The sequence below is a fragment of the Acomys minous genome, assembly GCF_964271855.1.
Source record: "Acomys minous genome assembly, chromosome: 8".
NCBI classification, from domain to species: domain Eukaryota; kingdom Metazoa; phylum Chordata; class Mammalia; order Rodentia; family Muridae; genus Acomys; species Acomys minous.
In genome coordinates this window covers 124,275,955-124,288,673 of record NC_140489.1, presented here as the reverse complement: position 1 = coordinate 124,288,673, position 12,719 = coordinate 124,275,955, and the positions used below count along the sequence as shown (strand labels likewise).

General features: G+C 34.5%; 1 long non-coding RNA gene across 1 annotated transcript; it reads right to left on the bottom strand.

Moving 5' to 3' along the window:
- Positions 1-257: 257 nt before the first annotated feature.
- LOC311603480 lies at positions 258-10,973 on the bottom strand. The gene is made up of 3 exons (XR_014781092.1): positions 10,925-10,973; positions 2,818-2,868; positions 258-394 (listed from the first exon to the last, which is right to left on the bottom strand). It is a non-coding gene; the product is annotated as an uncharacterized lncRNA (long non-coding RNA).
- Between the last annotated feature and the right edge of the window lie 1,746 nt (positions 10,974-12,719).

Here is a 12,719-nt window from a genome sequence, read left to right as displayed (position 1 = left end):
AGCATTCTGAGAAAAAATATTAAGGAAACAACAACATAATAGGGAAACTCACAATAGACACAATAATATAAAGTATCTTACTGTAACTCCAAGCAAGCAAGTCAAAGACCTCTATGACAAGAACATGAAGTTTCTGAAGAAATAAATTGAAAAAGACATGAGAACATGAGAAGATCTCCCCTGTTCATGGATTGATAGTATTCATGGTCTTCATTTTTCTACACATCATTTCACAGAGATGAATGCTCCTTTCTTGTGGCACTCTAGCTTATTCTTGTTGCCTTTGCTGATTCATATTGATTCACTGGAGTCTTGCTGTTTCTGATGGGTAATACTACTGCTGCTGATTCATGTTGCTGTTTGGTGTTTGCTATTTGATTGGACTGCTGTTATCCTGAAAAGGAACAATGGAATGGCCCTAAGAAACTATGTCACAGAAGCTTAACAACCCCTTTTTATATTAAATGTCACTTTTGCCTATCTCTTGCATTGGGAGGGGGGTAGAAGCATTTAAGAACCCTAAATAGTTTGTTTGTTTGCTTTTAATTCTTAGCCTACAGCATATCTTCAGGTAATCTAAACCAATAAGAGGAGAAGGGAAGAAAGAAGAAAGGAAAGATGAAGAGAAAAAGGACAAAAAGAGAGAACCAGGTGAAGGATGGATGTTTATGGGAGTATTAGAAGAAACGGATTATATACATAAGTATGTAAACCAACTCTATATGCTTTTGGGTAAAATTATACTTTTAAAAGGCTTACTATATATCCATTTTAGTTATATTACTAAGTAATAGGTATAGCACAGTGAATTTTCCAATTCATATGGGAAGTAAAATCTAGTCCATATTTCTCACTATAAAAATGTGAATAATTTTTATTATAATTGTTGTCACACAGAATCATCCTTTAATTTATTTCTCTATTTAAAACTCTAAAAATACAATAATATAATTTAAAATGTGTTTTTAAAACAAGTTTTTAACTGAGATGAACTAAAAGTTGAAAAATGTTTAAAAAATGACATGGCAACAATAAATACCACATTATAAAAATAGAAAGCTATCAAGAACTCAAAAGACCAAGATCCCCCAAATCAGAAGGCCATAGTCATGGAAATTGCGAACTCTAAAGTGGAGTAGGAAAGTTTATATTTTCCGGTAATATTCAAAATAAAAAATAAAACTCTGCCTGTTCATTTGAGAAACTCAGGAAGGTAAAGGGAAAGAAAAAAGATGCTGATGCTTTTTTGAAAGGTCTGAACTATAAATTTGAAATTATCTATCCAAAATTCAATAGATAACAGTTTAATAATCAAAATAAGATAATAAGATGATAAGGTACCAAAAATAAGGTTCCAGGTAAAAGTTAGATTATATGAAGTTTATTCAATGATCATAGAGAGAGAAGGAAAGGGAGGTGGGAAACCCCAGAGAGAGAGAGAGAGAGAGAGAGAGAGAGATACAGAGACAGAGAGAAGGGAGCTAGGTGGGTCTGTCTTTTATATATCTGTGGCCAGGGCCATGTACCTGTGGCAGGTATGCAATGGCATTGCAGATAGGCAGACTGAAGCAGAATACTAGCATTCCACCCTTTTCCTATAATTAAAAAGCCTAGGTTTCTCACTGAACTCTGAAAGTGGGATTTGCCCCCCTTCCTTTCCCTGGTTTTGAGACTCTCCTAACTACCATATTGCTACATTCTTACACCAATATCTACTGATTACCCAGTCTTCTCTTTTGGTTGATTTAAATGCTTCTTTCCATTCTTGCCAACTTATATCCAAATGCTTCATCTATGACCTTCTCCCTTCACCAACATGGTACATTCCCCATCACCATCTCATTTGATGCCCTAGAGTTAGGTAATTATGTTTGCTCTTGGGCCATGCCCTTCATCTTTGACCAGTGCTAACAAGCTGTTGGAACAGTTCTACCAAACTCAAGTTAACCATTTCTCAGGGGATGCCCAGATAGGTCTCTAACTTCTACTCTTCCCATGGGAATAGTTCATACACCTCCTTTCCAGGCTCTTCTTGGATGCCTTCTGGAGAATTTTAAATCCTTATGCCCACATTAATGGCTGCTCACCTACCTGCTTCTGCAAGCAAACTTGGATATATGCAAAACTAAACCATTTTTATTGTTGCCAACAATAGGTTAAAATGAAAAGATGTTCCCCATGTTCAAACCTTTTCTTTGCTCTTGCAAAATTTTGAAATATTGTGTCTGGTCTTATTTTCAAGCATTTTTTCTTTGCTCTCCCAAGGGTTTAAAATATACAACTAAATGTAATTTTCTCCCTAACCTATTAAATTTGTCTTCTGCTAGCATATACGTTCCAGAACCCTGCCAGACCTCCTACATCCAGGACATTGCCAAAGCAGCTACCCACAGTTGTTCCAGCCCAACCTCACAGATCATGTCACCTGGATGTACATTTCCCTTCCTAGCTTCAGGTGTTTTCAGACCCTGGAGAGCAAATGAAACAGCCTGTTTTTCCAGAACCTGGCCAATAATTCAGCGATGCCCTATTGCTGCCCTACTGTCATCACAAAGTAGTTAAGAGGATTATTTCACACAATTATTCACTTATAAAAGGTTAAAATTTTGATCCAGACTCAGGACAAACAGTTTCAGGTTCTCCCTACATTCCTCAGTGCCTATCTGCTGCAGTACATGGCTCACATTCTCTACCTTCTACCTTGAACTTTCAGGACAGAGGAATGTTGCATTGGTTTTTATGTAAGATAAGTTAAAATATATAAATGTAGGTTCATTTGAAGCAGCTTTAGGCAGCTGATACAAAGACAATACTTACTTGGATTCCATTTGACCTGAGAGGTGGATTTCCTGTAGCTTACAAGAATCCCTTTAAGTTCATAAATGGAGATAAAATTTTAGATACATTAGCATCATCCTTGTTTGAAATCTGCAGTGAATGCACATTGTTAGACATGTACATATTGTAGTGAAAGACAATAGATATATAGCATAGTAAAGGCTTCGAGAAATAACTTTGTGTTAAAAGAGCAAATACTCTTTGATATAAGCTTAGGAAAGGCAGAAGCCTTTTGACATCTGTGGAACAGTAACATGGGAGGAAAGTAGGATCGCAAAAGCTCATTTTAGAATCAGTACACATCATGAAAGCATTGCTTCTTCCCTCTTTTTAGAAGACTGACAGTATACAATTCTAGAGAAATGAGAGATATTTTAAGACAAACCACAGGAAATTTAGAATATTGAGCTTGTAACTATGATAGGATCATACAGTGGAATATTTTACCATAGTTAGACTAATAAGTTGAAGCTCCATTGATCACTTTCAACATTTTGAACAGTTAGTACAAGAATAGAACAGCAACGGGAAGAAATAAAATATCCTTTTTAGACATTTTAAGCCTTGCAACTTGCATTTACCAACTTACAACATGTTCTTAGACATTCTAACACTCATAATTTTCATTTACCAACTTAAAACACTTTCTTAGACTTAAAACTTCCTTCACTTGCATGTATCAACCTAAATACACATTATTAGACCATTCAATATTCATAATTTGTATGTTCAACTTTAAAACACCTTCTTAGACCCTGAAATATTCACAACTCACTTGTATCCACTTTAAAACGCCTTTGGGCTTTTTAACATTCATAAATACCTTCTTGGAAACTTTAAGATATAGGTAAAATTGCTGTACATAGTCACTGGGCTTTAGCTAAAAGAATGGGAAAGTATGTTAAGCCTGTTTATCTTTTACCTGATGTTTCTAAACCTATTTGCATTTTTAAGTAAGATATCTATTGTCTAGTAGTTTTAACTAGCTAATTGGTTGACCAGTGAACTAACATGTCAGATTACTTTGGGCTAAGGATCTAATTGTCTGTTTTCTAGCTATCGAGCTAACAAAAGCTTAGCTCTCAATGTGATCAGAGACCTGAGAATCATAAATTCTAACCACGTATAAAAAAAGACAGAGATAACTAGTCAGTCATATCAGTAGATAGACAATTGTCTCAGTTGTCTCTTCTGGCAGCATGGAACCATGAGCAGAGACAGTCTGGTATCAGGCACAGAAGACTACAGGCTTTTTCTGTGGAAGGTGAACATGAAAGAGACTGACTTCATCTTGTATTCAGAAATGTGAAACAATGACTTTTTGGGTTTCCAATTTTCCCACAGTTAGGCTGAGCCACGTCAGAGGCAAGACTTTGGGAGCAGTTTAGTTCAGGTTATCACAATCCAGGCTTGAAGTTACCTGTAATTTTGTCCAAATCTTCTGAGACCTTGGGAAATTACTTCTATGATCTGGGAATCTTTGTTTTATTTTATAATAAATTTACATATGTTATATGCCATATTCAGCAAATCTCTCATAAGTTTGATGGTTAGCATATTCGAGTTAAATGATCTTTGAGAAGGAAGGTACAGCATAACAATAAGTTTTTGCATTGTAAACAAATGAATGTTAATACAGCACAACATTATAGAAGATTGGATGACCAGGAAGTTTTCAGGTGGCCCAGTGGGAGATACAGCATTTATCTTGTTAATTTCAACAAACCTTTACAACCTTGAAATAAGAAACATTTTGAACCAGGGTACAATAAAATGAGACTTATTGATTTCTTTTTCTAAAAGGACATAAAAAGAGGTTAATTATGATTAAGAACTTTTATATATGGTCCAAACATCACATCTAATACACAATCGTAAGATTCTTTTTTTGAGTACAGAAATGGAAATCACAGACAATTTCTAAGAGTTGCAAAGTACCATCTCAGAGAAAGGAGGCCAGGATTTTTAGCAGAGGGAATGGAACCTCTGACTCTTTTTGCCTGGGATTTTGCAAGCAGTTGCATGTGGCAGTCACCAGTCAGGAGGCTTGGAGCCGGTCACAATGAAGATGTTGACTCCATCCCTGGTCTTCTCTGGCCTGCCTAAGAGAAGACAGGACTTAGGGAGTAGACATTGTGCAGGTGTATCTACAGTGCCTCACCGGCAGACCTGCTGTGGTAAAGGAGGGGCCAGGGCAGCGGTGGGAAGCTAGAGGTTACATGGCCAAGCCATGTGTAAGAATTTTTAAAGAAGGAGTTTATGTTTAAACTTAAACAACTGGCAGTAGAAACATAGAAGAGAACTAACAGGCAGTCCTCAAGCATCCTGGAAATGATCTGGGCCACTTTGGAACAGCGAGGATACACTAGCTGGACATGAAGCAGGGAATGCTGCAAGAGGAGCCAATTCAAATCACGTAACATGCAGAGGGCAACTTGGCTGCCCTGAACACACCTCATGTGGTGTGCTCTCTGTTCCCACCGGACTCTTATAAACCATGCAATGTAGCAATGCAGCAGTGTTGTTTTTACCTGGCAAGGCTCAGCTCCCAGACCATTCCCATGCACAGGCAGTAGGGACATGAAGCCCAGTGCCCAGGTGTTCTAGGGGCCAAGTTTATGCTCTTGAAGTCTGGGGGCACCCTGCTGGGGGCAAACCAAGTCAAGACAAATGAGGAACCTTTATCTCAGTGGCAGTCTTTAAATGCTGATGGTCCTCTGGGTTTCATATCTGAGCCATAGGCACCAATTTAATAATTAGAATAACATAATAAGATGATAAGAAATCAAAAAAGCAGATGCCAAGCAGCAGTGAGATTATTTGAGGTTTATTTAGTGAGCATGGGGAGAGAAGCAAAGGGAGGAGAGTTACCAGAGAGAGAGAAAGAGAGAGAGAGAGAGAGAGAGAGAGAGAGAGAGAGAGAGAGAGAGAGAGAGAGGAAGATATGTAGGGGCCTTTTTATATAACCGTTTATATAGCCATTTGAAGAGACACATCCTTGTGACAGGTAGGCAATAACATCACAGGAACAAAGACTGAATCCTAAAAAAGGTGTCTTGTCCCAAATTTCCTTTTCTTGAAGACAGTAATATCATATACATAAGGAAAATAGCATTCCTTTACTAAACTTCCTGGGATTCAAAGAAAATACTAAAAAAGCTGAAGGTCAAAATACATTGTAATTTCCCCCCAACAACAATTTCAATGAATTTACTTCAAGACCAACACAGCTAGAAAACAGCAGACATATGCTCTGTTCTTAAGAAACATAAACATAAAAGCACAACATAGCATCCACAGAATGCTCCACTGAAATTTCAGTCATGACAAAGTACGGAAGTACCAGATTCTGTGTTCTGAAACTTGTCTGAATTCAACATGAAGGTAAATTCTCAGGTGGCAGTCAACTTAAACTATTATAGCATTATCATTCCTAAGAGTCTGATACTTCCTCTGATGCATGTTGTGACTTGATGACTCAGTCATGCACTTGCAGATTTTTCAAATGCATGCATCTTGACTAGAGTACTTCCAACCAAATTTTCCTTCCTTCTCTGTTTCTATGTTCTGGAATGAATTTGAAAGAGCTACAGCATTTATTTGTTCATTCTCCATTTTCTGTAACAAACATTTTACCTTAAGAAATTTTAAGTCTCTTCTCAGTAACCTGCTGTCCTTCCTCTGAGTGCCACCAGGTCTCCCCCTCCAGAGGACATGGTCAAATATGAGGCACCAGAGTACGTGAGAAAGTCATATCCCCCTCTCCACTCAACTGTGGAGAATGTTCTGACCATTGGCTAGATCTGGGTAGGCGTTTTAAGTTTACCGCCCGTATTGTCCTTATGAGCATATACAGGGGGAGGTAATCCCCCTCAGAAACAGTCATAGGAGAGGGGAATAGGGGGAAAATGGGAGGGAGGGAAGAATGGGAGGATACAAGGGATGGGATAACCATTGAGATGTAACAAGAATAAATTAATATAAATAAATAAATTAATTAAAAAAATAAATTTTAAGTACAATTCTTTAGGTATCTGATTCATAGAGTCATGATATGATGAAGTAGAAATAAAAACATTTTTATAATAAAGAAAACATATGTTGAAAAAATTAACCAATAACTGAACTGTACAAAAGAAAATACTAGCAACTTCACCATGAGAAAGAACATTGTCCCAGATCAAAATACCATGCTTCAGAAAGGATTACATATCAAGACATTAAAATATGTAAGAAAAATGTGGGCTCATAGTAAGATGGTTATCATAGGATTTAAAATATAGGACAGGAAAAGAACAAAAAATAAAGTACATTGTGTCCGGTTAAAGTTTATTTAGATTCTGCATTAGTCAAAGGAGAAGGACCCATCAACATATCTAGGTCTTATGAAGGCACTGTAGCTTTCTTTCATAAGCAGATCAGTGTGAACTATTTAAGATATAAATTTAAGTTTTTGTTACCTTAATATTTTGGTAATCAAATTTGAAAATAGCTTTTGACTTAACTATGTAAAACTATCATAATCCAGTCCTTTTCTGATAATGGATAGAAGGAATGCAAGAGAAACTGGGTACAACAAAGGGATAGTGAAAAGGGAGGAGAAACTAGGTCAAATAGCCTAAAACATGAGACCTGCAACTATAGAGTATAAGAATGACTTCCACTCAAGAACCAGAAAACAAACAAATGAACAAAGAAAACAAAAACAAAAAATATATTAATATCTGTTCTACATTGTAGAGAATTGAATTCTGGCAGTAACCAATGATCCTGGAAAAAGAACTCATATAAAACGTAACTGAGGCTGAGCATCCTGGATCCTGAGTGATAGACACTGAGAAATTGCAATGTTTCAAGCTACCACTATTTTAGCAACTTCTTACATACAGTGAAGCTTCTAAAGCTCTTGTAGGTGTCAATTTAAAAATTGATAGAATTTAACTCAATGCATAAGGAACTAGAAAAGATAATAAAGAATATTTCATGATTGTAAAGAATTCCCTGACACAAGCAATAAATAGTATAACTATATAGCAAAATATCATGAAATTGATATAAATGAAACTTTAAAAATTAATAGAGAAAAGACATAAATCTTTTTTCTTATGGAAGATTTTGTCATACTTTTGTTTGAGGTAAAATGTTTGATTCCAAGTTTAAGATGTTGCTAGAACTATAATAATGTGACTTTATGGATTTTGTCACAAGTGAATTCTAGTAAAAAAGGAACATGAAGAAAGAAGTGAATGCGAATTCAGGAAGTACAAAAATTTAGAAGGCATGGTAGATAAAAATTGCCTTTGGAATAAAATATCTAGAAAATCTATTCCTTTAACAGAAGTTAAACACTTCAGACTGGATAAACCCTTCAAGTGTTAGGTTTTGTGCACATGATTTTATCATTACAATACAATATCTATGTTTGTTCTGATTACCCCAGCAAAAGCATTCTTATTAGATTTAAATGCCACTGTTGTGTTTGCTACAATGGCTCTTAAGTATCTAATTAAAAAACAGCTACTATTGCATAATAACAGAGAACAAAAAATGGGTGAATTTGGACTGCTGTCTTATGAAAACAAACATTTATTCCTGTAGGAGATGTTTCAGTTTTTTAAATTTATTTTATGATAAATCAACATGCATCATTTAGTATTTATGTATTAGTTTATTCTAGAAATTGAGAAGATAATTAGTCCACATCAAAATGTATGCTGCAAGAATTTCCTGATACCAAGTATAACTGTCCCTTAGGATAGAAGGTATATAGGCATCTTGGTTTTCTGTATATTTCTAAGCATTAAACTTTGCTTGTATTACTTTTGCTATGAGCACGTAAATTAATGTGAATATACTTCACATTTGACTTTCATTGACATAAGCTTAAGGTATCAAACACATATGGCCTTTTGGTATTTTGGACTTTAGAAATCAAGAACAACCTCTGAAACTTCCTGATGAAGGTTCGTAAAGTTTCTTTTGAAAATGTACTATATGTAACTCTCAAGAAGGAGTTGTTCCAAGTCCCTCATGTAAAGGAAGAGAGAAAAATCTTACTTCTGGAATACTATTGTATTTACCTGATGAAATACTCCATATAAAATGGTGGTTGGACCCCCCCCCCCAAATGTAGTTGGATTTATAGGTTTACTCAATGTTTTTATTTATAAATGCTAACTTTTAAAAATGTTGTATATCTTGCTGGATTTATTATGATATTTTGATATTTTTATTGTTGTGAATGAGACTGTTGAGAATGTACATTTCTTAAAGCTATTTCATTATCAAAAGATTACAAATTTAAAAACTTTGTAATACATTTGAAAAACTTAAAATAAGTACAAATTGATTTGGACTTTCAATAGAGGGAGCAGACATTCTTTGATGCATAAGAAGGCCATTAGGCACAAAGTAGAACCCTGAAAAAATAGCACATGGCTGGCTGGAAGTATTAAAAAACATACTGGTGAGGCAAAGCCTATAGGGTAATATGGCAGTAGTACATGGTATGCAATACAGTGCTCAGATATAAGTGTTCTGAATAGTAATATTAATTAAAGAAAGAAAGCATGAATGACTACATTGCTAAGTGCGTTCATAATATTAGAATTTTTGAGATATTCAATATCTAATTCACTCATCATTAAATATTTGGGTAGAAGTCAATAGCTGTTGCTTCTTTGTAAGAATAAAATGACATACTCTCTCTGGTCTGTGTTAGATGACTAAAATATTAGTAGAATTAATGAAGAATGTGGAAATAAAAATAAGGAATACAAGGACACAGTAAGCAAGCAGGGGTAGAACAAGGGACCATGTACATAGTGTGATTCCACACTGAAGAATTGATGAAAGCCTCAAAAAGGTCTAAATTTAAACGTGAGTGTCCACTACAACATAAAGAACATCTGTCAGGTTCTTGAACTACTTTAAGTGCTATACCTGTTATATCCCAATTATCTTCCACAAATACCCAGTCAGATATTCTTACTACTATCATTTTCAAGATTTTCTGCATATCTCATAAAACATTCAGAAAGACAGCTTGAAGGAACTAGATTTCAAACATGCAAACTCAGTCTGAATAAATTCAAGAGAGAGATGGTTCTTACATAGTATGGCACAAGAGTAAAAGTTTCCAGTAGGGAAATCACACATGCATGCACACATGCATTTTCACACAAGCACACACATGCATTTACACATGCACAGAAACATATGAACATGACTTAAGATTTGGAAGTAGACAACTGGGATAATTATAATGCAATTAAACATAAGTAGTAAATTTTATGACATTATCATATGCATTATTCATGAAATAAGAAGGAATGTTGAAAATAAGAAGTAGTTTTGAATATATTTCAGCAGGGAGAGGAGTTGAGTAGGTACTTTCCACTGCCAGCATTGAACATGCATCAGGGAATGTACTATGAAGACAAATCCAGGGTAATCTGTACAATTGTGCCTGAACAAAATGGAAGGCTTGTGTCACTTTGCACATACATTCAAAATTTATAAAACATTATGTGATAAAGTAATGATGAAAAGTCCTCTAAAGTGCTAATATAATACTGAGTGCTTTCTTAAACACTTTTTCATCTTGATTTCATTCCATGAAGAAGTGCATCTGAGGAGACATGCAAGTCAAGTACATAATTTTTCATCTAACCCTCTTTGTTAATGATATCACATATTTTTTATTTAAACTTGGCTGAGACAATACTTGGGACAAATATATTGTTTTATTGTTTCATTGTTCTTAATGTAGACTGTGAAATATTTTATAGGCTCATTAATTTTAAAACTTTACTTGTCAGATAAAAATTTATGTTTCAATTATCTCCACTTTAAAATGATAAATAGACTTAAATGAGAAGAACAAAAAGAAAGCAATTTCTGACATTCAGAATCTTCCTCACACTCAATATGAGGCCATGTTGTTCTCTGTTAGAGATAAAAACACTCGAGAATTCTAACTGTCTTAAAAGGTTACTCTGAGTCCATGAAATAAATGAGACCAACAACAGCCCCTTCTTAACATTTCTCTAAGCAGAAATGAAAGCACATTTCCCCTGCTACTTACAAGTTTCAGAGCCTGGATTTTCTTGCACAGATGACTTCCTGCTGTATTTCCATTGGTTTCTTGTACTTTTTTATGGTTAACAGTTAAAGAGTTATCCCATGCGTCTTCACTTTCATGTGATGAAGATTTAATTGATTGTTTTGACATGAGATAATGTTCTATTAATTCCTGCAGGCATTTTACAATGCCAATGAATGTTTCTACATGATCAGCACTAAGACATTGGGAATGTAAAAAGATACAATTCTTGGGCCTTCACTGTATGCAAATCTCCCAGCTAATGGTAGAATTGACAGGAAATATCTAGAGACTATTAATGTTCTAAGCAGAAAGGTTTTGCTTTTGTTAGTTTCATTTTATTAGAATATATGTGTATAATTGGATTGTTTAAATTAAAGGATAAAATTACATGACTTTTGTTATGTTAGTAGTGATACAGATTCATTGAACCACATTACTAAATCTGACATATGAATCCCTTGAGTTCTAGGACTGATAAACGATCATTTATAAATTATTTCATCCACTCACTAAAGATATAATGATTAATTTGGACAATCCTCACTAGATTTTTAAAGGGAGGAAACCACCTTAAGCTATTTTTCACCTTACATACCAGTATGTCACATTATCACAGTAATCAACTATACTGAAAAATTCAGAATCATATTCTGAAATTCCCACTAGTGTTGCATGGTAATGCTGAGCCAAATAAGAAATGTCAAGGATCTTCTGGCTAAAATTGTATTATTTTTACTTTTTCCAAAAGGTCTGGGGAGTTTTATGTTCAGAACCGAATTTCCTCCTGTGGTGGTTTAAATGAGACACCACAGTGAGTCCTGGGCTTTTGTATATGTAGTCTCTAATTGCGGACTGCTCAAATAAATGCTTCCTTTTATAATTTGCTTTGTTCAAGGTTCTTTGTCACAGAAAGAGAAAAGTAACTAACACATCTCAAAGGCCCACATGCTAAAGGCATGTGGCTAGCATGGGTTCTATCAGAATATTTGGCAACAGCAGGAAGTCATACTCACTGGAGGGAAGGAACCCTTCTGACTAAGTTCTGTGTAAATGAATCAAAACCTTTCTGTTTTGTGCTTCCAAGCTAACATGAAGTGGACACTGCTTTATGGTAAAGCACATGAACTTCAGGATGAACTTTTCAGTCCCAGGTAAATAGTCATTAAGCTAAGTAACTAAAAGGTAAGCCCCCTGAAATTTCAAGTTAAAATAATTTTTTCTACTCATAGAAATTGGTCATCTCAGATATTTTATCACCAAGAATAAATAAAATTACTTGGCATTACATAAAAATAATTTTAAATATATATATATTAAATTCTACATAGTATTTTGATTTTTTGACCAAAGGATAACTATCTTAATATCTTAGTCTGCTATTTTAGGATCTTTCTTAAATAATGAAATATATGCTGAATTATTTGTTATTATTGATTTCCTAATATGATATGCTAATATATTCCATTATCTATAAATATTTCTTTTTAGAAATTTAGTTTGTTTTAATTTAGTACCATTTTGTTAACTTTAATGAATACTCATTTTATTTTAATATTTTCCCCATAGAAAAAATTCTTAGAAAATGAGCTGATATACCAAAAGATCATACCAGAATTTTAAGGCTGTTACTGTGAAGTTTCAATTTACATTAAATGACATGTATCAATTTAGTAGTTCATGTTCATGCTGATTTTTATAGTCAGAGTAACATTAGATATTCTCTTGTAATGTTAATATGATTCATGATTGCATTTTAGGATTTCATTACAAGAAA